Source organism: Rosa chinensis, chromosome 2 (assembly GCF_002994745.2).
Source record: "Rosa chinensis cultivar Old Blush chromosome 2, RchiOBHm-V2, whole genome shotgun sequence".
NCBI classification, from domain to species: Eukaryota; Viridiplantae; Streptophyta; class Magnoliopsida; order Rosales; family Rosaceae; genus Rosa; species Rosa chinensis.
The window spans coordinates 75,855,944-75,867,158 of NC_037089.1; positions in this window are offsets into that span (position 1 = coordinate 75,855,944).

An 11,215-nucleotide genomic window follows, 5' to 3' on the forward strand; every position below is an offset into this window, starting at 1 on the left:
AATTCCCTTATCTACCCAAAGCCTGATCCATATGCATATCTCTAAATATTCCAGAGGCTTCAAGAATTTTCCTTGCACTACAAAGAGCCAATATCCGAGAATTGAAAGTAATGACATCCAGAAACATACCTTCCTCTCGCATCCTCTCCACTAATTTCTTAGCCTCATCAGTCTTGCCTTCTTTACAAAAAATCAAAACCAAAGCACAACACTACAATCCAAAACATCCAATCCTCCACTACTAAACCAAGCTCTACAATACCCACAAACTAAAATCCCAACGCTGTACTCATTCGGCTGACAACCCTTCGATTAAAAGATCAAACCATCCCCAAATCAAATTTTCAGTAAATTTTAATGAAAATTTATACCCATAAAACACCCAAATCGAATTGAAGAACAAACCATTCCCAAATCCATCTCTAAACCCTTAGCAAATTAAACCCCCAAATCAATATCTAAGAAAACCCTAAAACCCAAAACAAACCAAAGTCGAAACCCCTAAGATCGACGAAGAAAGAGGCTTACCAATGAACAATAGTGAATGAATTCTTTGGGCTCGTTCCTTCTTCAAATTGAAGAACTCCACCAACAGTGATGAGAGCCACAAGCTTGGAGAGAGGTTGAGAAAACTCTTCTTTGTCCAAACCCAACTCGGGAAGTGTGTTTATAGCTTCTGTCTCTTTTGGGGGAGAAGAACCTCTCCTAGTTTTTGAGACATGAATGAATCGATCTGAGTTTCTGTGGAATGAACCTCTAGGTCGAGAAAGGCACGATGGAAAGAAAGCTGAGTTTTTGAAAATTTGAGTCAAGTGTGGGAAAAACACGCGGTCTTAGGGCAAAAAGGTTGGATAAGTTTAGTTGTGCCAAAAAATTAATTTTGGTCAGACTAGGGGATCGAAAATTATTTTTCTGTTTACTCAGACAACATATAAATGTTGTCCACCTTTTCAACCTTTAATAAGAATTTATAAGTTTTTTTCATAGGACAGTTATCTGTTGTCCTAATTTTCCAACTTACAAAAAAGATGAAAAAACTAAAATAGTATGGATTCTCATGTTATTCAGACAACATAATTAATTTATATGTCGTCTAAAGAAGTTTAAAAAATTCAAACAACAGAAAACAAGAATTTTGTCGTCTGAAGACATTATTGGCAAAGTGATGCTTATGATACGAGGCTGGTGGCTGGTGGAGGCTCTAGCAGGGAAGCTGGCTAGTCAATTTACGACTGAATATGGCTTGAGACTTGTCAGATTTAAGACATATTGCCTCAGTTTGATTCACGCCTCATCTTCCACAGACTCTTTGGGTCACATTTGATCCTATTTTTCAAGATATTGGCTGACACATTCATGAGCTTCCATATCTCTCTTTTCATCACATATACCGAGAGACCAATCAACCTGCACACCGGTTGGTTCAATGGCCTTGCATGGTTCTTCAGACTTTAATTATCTTATTTTTATTCTCTACCATATATTTTGGCTAACCTTCTAATGGACTGTATTAGGGTTACTTTGCTCTTATGAGAAAAATTATGTCATCTCTCTCTAAAAGAGATATGATCGTTTATCGAGCGTTTGATATTTGAACATTAAAATAAAAACTTGAGGTAAAAAACATAAAAAAAAAAAAACATTGAGGTTTTTTCTGAATGGAAGAATACCATTGAATTAATAGTGATTGTGGACCAAAGACTTGAATGGTACAAATACTAATACAAGCTCTAGAAGCAGGTAAAACTTACCGATGAAAAAAAATCGACAACTCGTTATTAACTAAATATTGATGTTGAGTCAATAAATAAACATAGACACCTCACATTCAAAAGAAATCTTGATTATTAACTATCTTACATTGAGCACTCAATTGTGATATGCAAAATAATTGATACCTTTAAGATAACTCATAGAAGAGATCCTGTTAGTATAGACTAGATGTAGAGACTCTATCACCAAACTTCTACGTAATACATGACAGTGTACATCATTGCACCCTCTAATATAGTGTTGCTCAAAAGTAGAGAAATACTTGGACAACCTAAGCCCAATAGTAGGCCCATAATCCCTCATCGCTAAATGGACAAACAGGGTACACCAATAGGCTTGTGGGCATATTGTTGGGCTTAGGCCAGCCCTCATCACCACTAGGAGCATCTTGATCTCCTTCACCATTGACGTGACATCACGATCAAGGCTGACCCAACTAGCTTGTTATGTTCATCGCTGAGATGAGCAACCTAATCAAATATTCTTAACTCGACACGCAGATTAAAATGAGTTCAGAAATCACCACTGCAACATTGATCAAAAGCACCACTCGATCACAACAACACCAAATCCGATCTCAATTCGATTACATTCACTTGAAAACAGGTTCGACGAGATGCAGCCACTTGACCAGAGCATCACGACAAAACCAATGTCTCTCCGTACACCACCACGTGAAAGCCACAAAAGGTGCAGGCCACTTTGGGTACAAGGACTTCCTCGACTAGATTACGCTAGAGGCCATTTGGCTCAATCAGCAAAGATGAATGCTGCCGGTGCCCGATAGTGAGAAGTAAAAGGTTTAAAATCCTAGCTTTGAAAACGTTCCGAAATTTTAAAATTTAATAAACTGATGTCTTTGTTATATGATAAAGAATAAAACGATTTAGAGTCATCACAATATAATTCTCACAAGTTTTGCAATTAAGACTTTATCATAGTATGACACTATGACATAATCTTGATTTTTCCATCATTAAATGTATGATTTATTAAAGAGTTTTTCTATTGGAACCTCACATAATCTCGAAATTTACTCACTTGACCTCTATGCTTTTTACACCTCTTATCAAATTTTCAAATACTAAATTTACTCACCAAACTTCCTCAAATAACCTCACTCATATAATTTGCAAACAAATTATTAATTATCTTTAAAATAAAAAATTTAGTCATTTCAATGATTTAATCACTCTATAAATCTTAACTAAATATACATTTCTATTAAAGTAAAATGATAATTGGAATTGCAATTGGTCTACTCATTTCATTTCATAACCCCTTTATATAGGGATAGGATTACAACGGAAATATCAATTACATTGATGATACTAAATGCTGATTGAGCTGTAATTTGTAATTGCTTGATTCCCTCTTCGTCTGTTTCTTTGACGAAGGCACATAATGTGCTTTTCCTTTAACACTCCCCCTTGTGCCAAGTCAAAGATGAAATGGTGCATGAGTTGTTGCCTCACTAAAAACCTTGCCAAGTACAATAAAAATCCTGTGGGACAAAAATACACCTTGGTCGAAGGAAAAGAGCACAACGCACATTTTGCATTTGAGTATGACATGTGTGTGTTAGACTCCCCCTGATGTCTGCACCTCCCCCTGATACTTACATTAATCAGGGGAGCTTGGAAAGTCTTCGCATTCCTATGCTTTTCACATGTTTCTCAAATATGGCCTTAGGCAATGATTTGGTGAACAAATCTGCCACATTCTCCTCAGACCTTACTTGATTCACTTGAATCTTGAGAAGGGCCTGTTGTTGCTGATTGTAGAAAAACTTTAGCGATATGTGTTTTGTATTATCACCCTTGATATATCCTAGCTTCATCTGTTCGATGCAAGCTGCATTATCTTCATAAATGCAAGTAGGCTCTTCAGTGGTAGAACCCAAACCACTAGTCCTTCGAATATGTGTGATGATAGCTCTTAACCATACACACTCAAGGATCACCTCATATAGAGCGATGATCTCTGAGTGGTTCGAGGAGGTAGCCGTAAGGGTTTGCTTGGTTGATCTCCAAGATATCGCCGTCTTCCTGTTAGCATTAAAGCCACCCTCAAGTGCAAGAGGTACAAGTTATAGAATAGAGGATTAAGTAAGGATGTCGAACCCACGAGGATTGGTAAATCCTTTCCTAGCTAGGGAAAACCTAAGGAAAAACTAGAAGAATATGCAAGTGTACAATCACAAACAAAGGCTCACAAGTGAACCAAAGTTCATGGTGAGTATGTGCTAGATGGTGTGTAGAGATTTGATTTTGATTTTGAGATTGGTTTCTATTCAAATTGAAACAATGAAAGCAAGTAATATAAACTAACCTAAACAAAACAAGTTGTTATCAAATGGATGGGAGTTAGGGCATCGGGTTTCACCTTTTGCCTCCCTTGCAAGCATTAAAGCAATTGAATATGAATGATGCAAAGCTAATTGTCCAACTACCCTCTTAGCATCCGGATAGGACTACTAAGGCTTAAACCCCTTTCATTTTATTAACTCTAACCGGATAAGTCTAGAGCTAACTACCTAGAGACAAATTCAATTACCGGATAGGTCTCAATCATTTGCCCCTAAATGCATAAAGCTTAGAGTTTAGGTAACCAAGCAAGCAAACCAATCCTATCTCTAGGTGATTTTAGCTCACTACCCTCACATGCACACATGGTGTGCTTTCATGCTCCCTTTTTGCCTAGAGGTAATCAATCTCTAGGAAAAACTTCATGTCATGGCAAACACATAACTCAAATTGATTAGGTCTAAGTAATGCATTCAACTATTGACTTAGCATGTGAGAATGACAACATGAATTTGCATCGATTTATAAACAAAAGCATCAATCCAAGCAAGTTTGGCTAGGGCTTTCAACCCTAGCCCCAACTAGTTCACTACTCACACATAGCTAGATACACAAGTTTCAACATTCTATTAAACATCAAATACATAAAGAGATAGAGAGTAAAGGGTGACTATTGATGATGCCGGAAGAGGTGGTGGAGATGGGTCTCCAACAACATGATGTGGTGGTAGTCACCTCCTTCTCCTTGCTCCAAGCTCTTGATATTGGTAAGAATAGTGAAATTTGGGATCTCTAAGATGAGTTGTGGTGTTGAATGGTGGAGGAAATGAAGGTTGTAGTGGTGGAAATGGAGGTTTTAGAGGTGGAGATGGTGGTTTTTGTGGTGGAAATGGTGGTCTCTTCTCTAGAGAGAAAAATGGATCTTGGATAGGATGAAGATGATTGAATGGAGTCAAGAAATCTGAATAATTGGTCTTTGGCCTCTTTTTGATCAGCTAGGTGTGTCATCTTTGGTCCCCAAGTGTGCAAGAGATGCTCTTACACCATTGTCCCCCAAATGGTCCCAAATTGGCAAGGTGATAAAAGGACAAGGTGTAGGGAGATATTTGAATTTTAAGTGATGGGAGATTCTCATCACCATGGTCCTCCTTTGCTAGAGAAAAGACCCTCCATGAGTGGCGGCTCGCCGGAAAAGTTTGCCGGAAAAGTCACCGGAAAAGTTCGCCGGAAAAGTTGATTTGCAATTTTCTTCCAATCTCCGTATCTTCTTCCCCTAGCTTCAAATCTCCACATTTCAAGCCTCAAATAGTCATTTTATTCTCAATGCAAGGTTTCCTACAAATAAAAGGAAATGGATTAAAAAGGGTAAAATAGCATGGAAGACAAATCAATTTTCATAATTATGGGGCACAATTGCATAAGTAATTTGTGACTCAACACTTCCCAATGGTAAATACATAACCAGTTTGGGAACGACCTTTATGTGGGTTAGAGAGATACCCAGTATCAGCAAAAACAACCAAAACATCATTTGGCGTTTTAATGTAGTGAGTGGCACTTTCGCCATCAATATTTCCTTCAGGGATTGCAGTTTCATCTGGGGTCCCTCTTGTCTCTCTGTAGGGAAAGAACAGTCCCAAATCAATGGTTCCTTTTAGGTATCGAAAATGTTCTTGATACCATTCCAGTGACGCTGTGTTGGCGCTGAGCTAAATCTAGCTAACAAGTTCACTGAGAATGCAATGTCTGGTCGAGTACATTAGGCTAGGTACAATAATGCGCCTATTGCACTTAGATAGGGAATTTCAGCTCCCAACACCTCTTCGTCATCTTCCTTTGGATGAAATGGATCTTTCCATGCATCCAAGCTTCGACCGATCATGGGAGTGCTAGCAGGATGCGTTTTGTCCATGCTATATCGCCTGACTTTTGGACATACGCAGACTGGTGGATTAGTATTCCACAAAATCGGTGTTCTAGTTCAAGGCCTAGATAGAATTGAGTTTTCCCAAGATCCTTCATCTCAAATTCAGATTTCAAGTAGCTCGCGGTTTCTCTTATTTTATCAAGAGTACCTATTATGTTCATATCATCGACATATACAGCTATAATTGCAAATCCAGAACTTGTTTTCTTTATGAATACGCAGGGGCATACTTCATCGTTGTTATATCCCTTTCCAATCAAGTAGTCACTTAGACGGGTATACCACATCCGCTCGGATTGTTTCAATCCGTAAAGTGAGCATTTCAACTTAATTACAAACGCACTCTGTGGTTTAGAGTCACTTGACTTGGGTAATGCAAGGCCATCAGGCACTTTTCATATATATCTCTGAATCTAGATCCCCATAGAGATATGCAGCAACCACATCCATGAGCTGCATTTCCAGTCCTTCGGAAATTACTAAGCTAACTAAGTAGCGGAAAATTATAATGTCCATTACGGGAGAGTATGTCTCCTCGTAGTCAATTCCAGGGCGTTGTGAGAAACCTTGCGCCACAGGGCGAGCCTTGTACCTCAGGACTTCATTCTTCTCATTACGCTTTTTGACAAAGACTCATTTATGTCCTACAGGCTTTACACTTGGTAGGATTAGCACTACCTGACCAAATACCTGTCTCTTTGTGAGAGAATCTAATTCTGCCTGGATTTCTTCTTTCTATTTAGGCCAATCTGCTCTTTGTTGACATTTTGCAACAGAGCGTGGTTCGATATCATCGTGCTATATGATTCCTTGAGCAACAGTATATATCATCAATGTGTATGGAAGATCTTTCTATCAACTCATACGCACTCTCATAATCCTATGAGATTTCTTTGTTCTCTGGAATCATTTTTATCATTGGAGCGTCCTCCAGTATTGATTCATGGACATAACTATAATCAGAGACAATCTCATGAGAGGGATTCTATACATTGATGATTGGTTTGTGCCTTACCCACCCTCTTCTTCCTTGGGTGAGTGTCAATCGAACCAAGTGACCTCCCTCTCTTCCTTGGGGAGCCACAGCCTCAACCACACCTCCACTAAGTGCGGTTGCAGTGCCTCTATCTGCGGCACCGTGCCCCTTGTTGGGGACTTCTAACCTTGCAGGCACATTTGCAGCTGGTATATGTGATTTCGTCACTTTTACAATATCAGTAAAGGCATCAGGCATCGAATTTGCTATGTTCTGAAGATCGATTATTCTTTTCACTTCACTTTCACTTTATGAAGTGCGGGGATCAAAATGAGACAGAGTGGGGACAAACCACGACAATTCCTGTCGTTCCCTTGGAAAATCCTTTTTCCTACCTCCCCCTAATGACGAGAAGACTGTCTCATCAAAGTGACAATCCGCAAATCTAGCGGTAAAGAGATCGCCTGTCAAGGGTTCCAATTAGCGGATAATTGTTGGAAATTCGTATCCAACATAAATACTCAATCGTCTCTGAGGACCCATTATGGTGCGCTGTGGGGGCGCAATAGGCACATATACTGCGCAACCAAATATGCGTAAGTGTGAAATGTCAGGCTCATATCTAGTTACCAACTGGTACGCAGAAAATGGTTGGCTAGCAGTGGGTTTGAAACGAATAAGTAGAGCTGCGTGTAATATTGCATAACCCCATGCAGATATAGGCAGGTTGGTGCGCATAACCAATGCCCTAGCCACCATCTGTAGCCTTTTGATGGTGGCTTATGCGAGACCATTTTGTGTATGCACATGGGGTACAGGATGCTCTACATCGATCCAAATAGATATGCAATAATCATCAAATGTTTTTGATGTAAACTCTCCAACATTATCAAGCCTTATAGACTTGATAGGGTGATCGGGGTGGTGAGCCCTTAAACGTATAATATGTGCTAAGAGTATTGCAACATTTCTTGTGGACAATAAAATGACATGTGACCAGATTGTCGAAGCATCCACCAGAACCATAAAGTACTTGAATGGTCTGCATTCTGGATGGATAGGTCCACAGACATCTCTTTGTATCTTTTGTAAGAATGGAATGTTTTGTTTTGTATCGTTAGCATAGGAAGGTCTCAATCCTGTTTTTGCTAAAGAGCAGGCTTTGCAATACGAGTGATGTGCCTTTGAAATAGTCAATGAGGCATAATGGGAGGGAGGTAGTGATTCTGGTACTTCAGAAGGCAATGACTGCATTTGGGCAATACTAGAACCGACACCTTGCAGTGTGATGGATTTTTCTCCCATTTTCACTCGAAAGAAGGGATGTCCATGTGAGTTCTTTAAAAATACGGATCATCATGTCACGACCTCGGTGCCATAGGCGGTCATGCAAAAGCCTGTATGAGTCATTGTCCCACATTTCATTGTTGGTGACAATATAGGATTCAATGATCCGAATCGTAGTGAGGTACAGTCCACTAGATTGACTCATAAGTTTCTATAAGAGGTGTTTCCTTCCACAGTCATTAGATGTAATATCAAGGTATTCAGTTCCATTCTCACGGTGTGTTTTTACATGATAACTGTTGGCACAAATTGCTTTGAAACATTAACAAAGTTCGATTAGCTCTTGGTGCATATAGACCGTCTATGACTTTAAATGTTGTGTCATTAGGCAGCAAAAATTTGGCAGTTCCTCGCCCTTTTATTAGTTGTGATAATCCAATCATCGTAGTCACAGAGGAATTATAGGCTATTAGTTCAATGAATAATTGCCTCTTTCTTAATATTGTGTTGGTAGTTCCACTATCATCTAAGCACTCAAGTTCTCCTCCATTCATTCCTAAAAATAAATGGGAGGTATTTAGAAAATATAACTCATATTCTTTAGAGTATTTCTATTTGCGTAGAATGACATTCTTTTCATTCTAATAATTTTTCCTTTTTTCTAGATGTATTGCTTTACATCTTTATAGTGCTATTTCGAACCATGTAAATATGTGTATAGAAAATAAATTTGAATAAATTCAGTGCTTCAGAATAAAATTTGAAATTTATTAATAAGCCAACGATAGTCAAATCAAGGTCTTGTTCAGAAATCTTATTCATCAATCCATGCTTGAAAATAAACTTTAAGACCAAACAATAGTGTGAGCCCCAGAAAAGTTTAACGAGCAAAATTGAGATCGTTAGATAAACTATTTAACGATCTCGGTAGTCGTCAAAGTGCTCGAGAATATTTTCAGGAATTTTCATGAAGTGAATTCCTCGATTTAAGGATTTAATAATAAAGTGCACAACATGACGAGTTCATGGAAATTTTTGGGGAATTTTTCAGATACCCGAGCCAAGTTTTAAGCATTTTGGAAGTTTTGGGATTAAGGAAATTGCTTAAAGAAAAGAAATTAATTTGGAGCGATCTGGGCCATTCAAATCCCCACCTCTTAATCTCAGCCCTTGGATTAAACTAAGTTTTGGGTATAAATATTCCTGCGCACAGTTCAATGATCAAGATCGTTCCAGAAGCATCGAGCTCCCTCGACCCGAGAGAGAGAGAACCGGCAACCCGTATGGAAGACCCGGCTGGAACTTTCGCTTCCAGCCATATCACAGAGGCGGACCACCGGCGTTCGCTTCGTCTCAACGACGCCGGTGCACCTCTGGCCACGGATCATCCATGCACGGACCGTGGAGAGAGATTCGAGCTCGGAAGCTTGAAGCTTTCCGACTTTTCCTGCGACTCCGGCCACCGATTGGCTTGCATTTGGTATGGAAATTGATCTTCTCGCCTTTCTATACATGTTAGATCGATTATTTTTCGAATTGGATCGAGTTTTGAAGATTTCGTTTCTGGGTTAGCTTGGGTTCGGCGCTGTTGCTGACGCCGGCGACTCTTCCGTCACGTCCGGCTTCGTTTCTGGCTTGACAACATCTGTAGGCCGAGCATCAAGGATCACGCTAGGTTGTAGCACTAGAAATCATCAGTTCTCCCTCAAGCCAGCTTCGACAGTGTGTGGGAAACTGGGTCTAGCTGAAATCGATTCTTGAAGGTATAATTCGAACCTTGTTGTCCTTTTTGTGACAGTCGAAACTTGATGAACTGGGTTGTTTGGCTGAGGTTGTATTACGCTGGTTCTAGGTTTGGTTGCTTAAGGTTGGGTTTGAATCGGATAGAGAATCCAAATGAGTTGATAACCAGTTTTATTGTGGCCTTGAAGTGAATATTTGGTTGACTGAATGTTGTATAAGCTCGATTGCATGTGCAGAATGGGTTGTGTGTGGATGTGAATGGATTGTGATTGTCAAGCTTGTACTAAGGCAGTGTGTCAAATGGTGTTCTTGTTAAATCTGTGTTCAAGGCCAGTTCACGTAACATTGTTAAAATTGTATTTATGATGTGGGAAATGGCCTACAATAATATTGGGTGTCCATAGTAACTTCCGATGAATCATTATGTGACGAAGTTATTAAGTAAAGAAAAGGAAATTATATATATATATATATATATATATATATATATATTTGGTGACCTTAGTAAATCGGGTGCACTTAATATATGTATATTTGGTCGATATCGTAACCTTCAATGAAGGTTGTTGCGATTGGTCAAATTAAGAAATGTTGGTCAAACAATAGTAAGAATGGTCAATCCTGGTTAAACCAGGGAAGGTTAGTCAAAGTTGGTCAACTCCTGGTCAAACCAGGAAAAGTTGGTTTAGACGATATGTTAATCGTTGAGATTTTGTATAATTGTTCAAAAGATATTAACTATCGAAATGTCAGAATCTAGGACTCCAGTTACCCGAGGAACAGAAGATTCGCAACTCTCGGAGTACGTGAGAGAAGACATCGGAATTCAGGTAGGGATTTAGGACTCTCCTCGGTTGGTGATTTTATTATATATTGTTTTTAAGTGATGCATGTTAGTTGGTATGGTTTGGTTATGTTCAAATGCAATGCATACTAACCAAACCATGTGAGAAATGTGATGGTTTGAGAGCGAAGGGTGGCTCTGACTTCCTTGGGTTCGATCCCCAAAACCTCCGGAGGGTTAGTTACACCGGTCGGACGGTGAGCGATCGCAATGACGACCCGATCCTTGTGTGTAGCTAGGTAGCGAACGCTCTCGCTACGCTTACCTGGTGATAAAGTAAATTGAGGTAAGGTCGTGTAGTGGGTCTATGGGATCAGCCATCTGGTAAGATTAAGCGCGCGTATTAAATTTAGTATCAT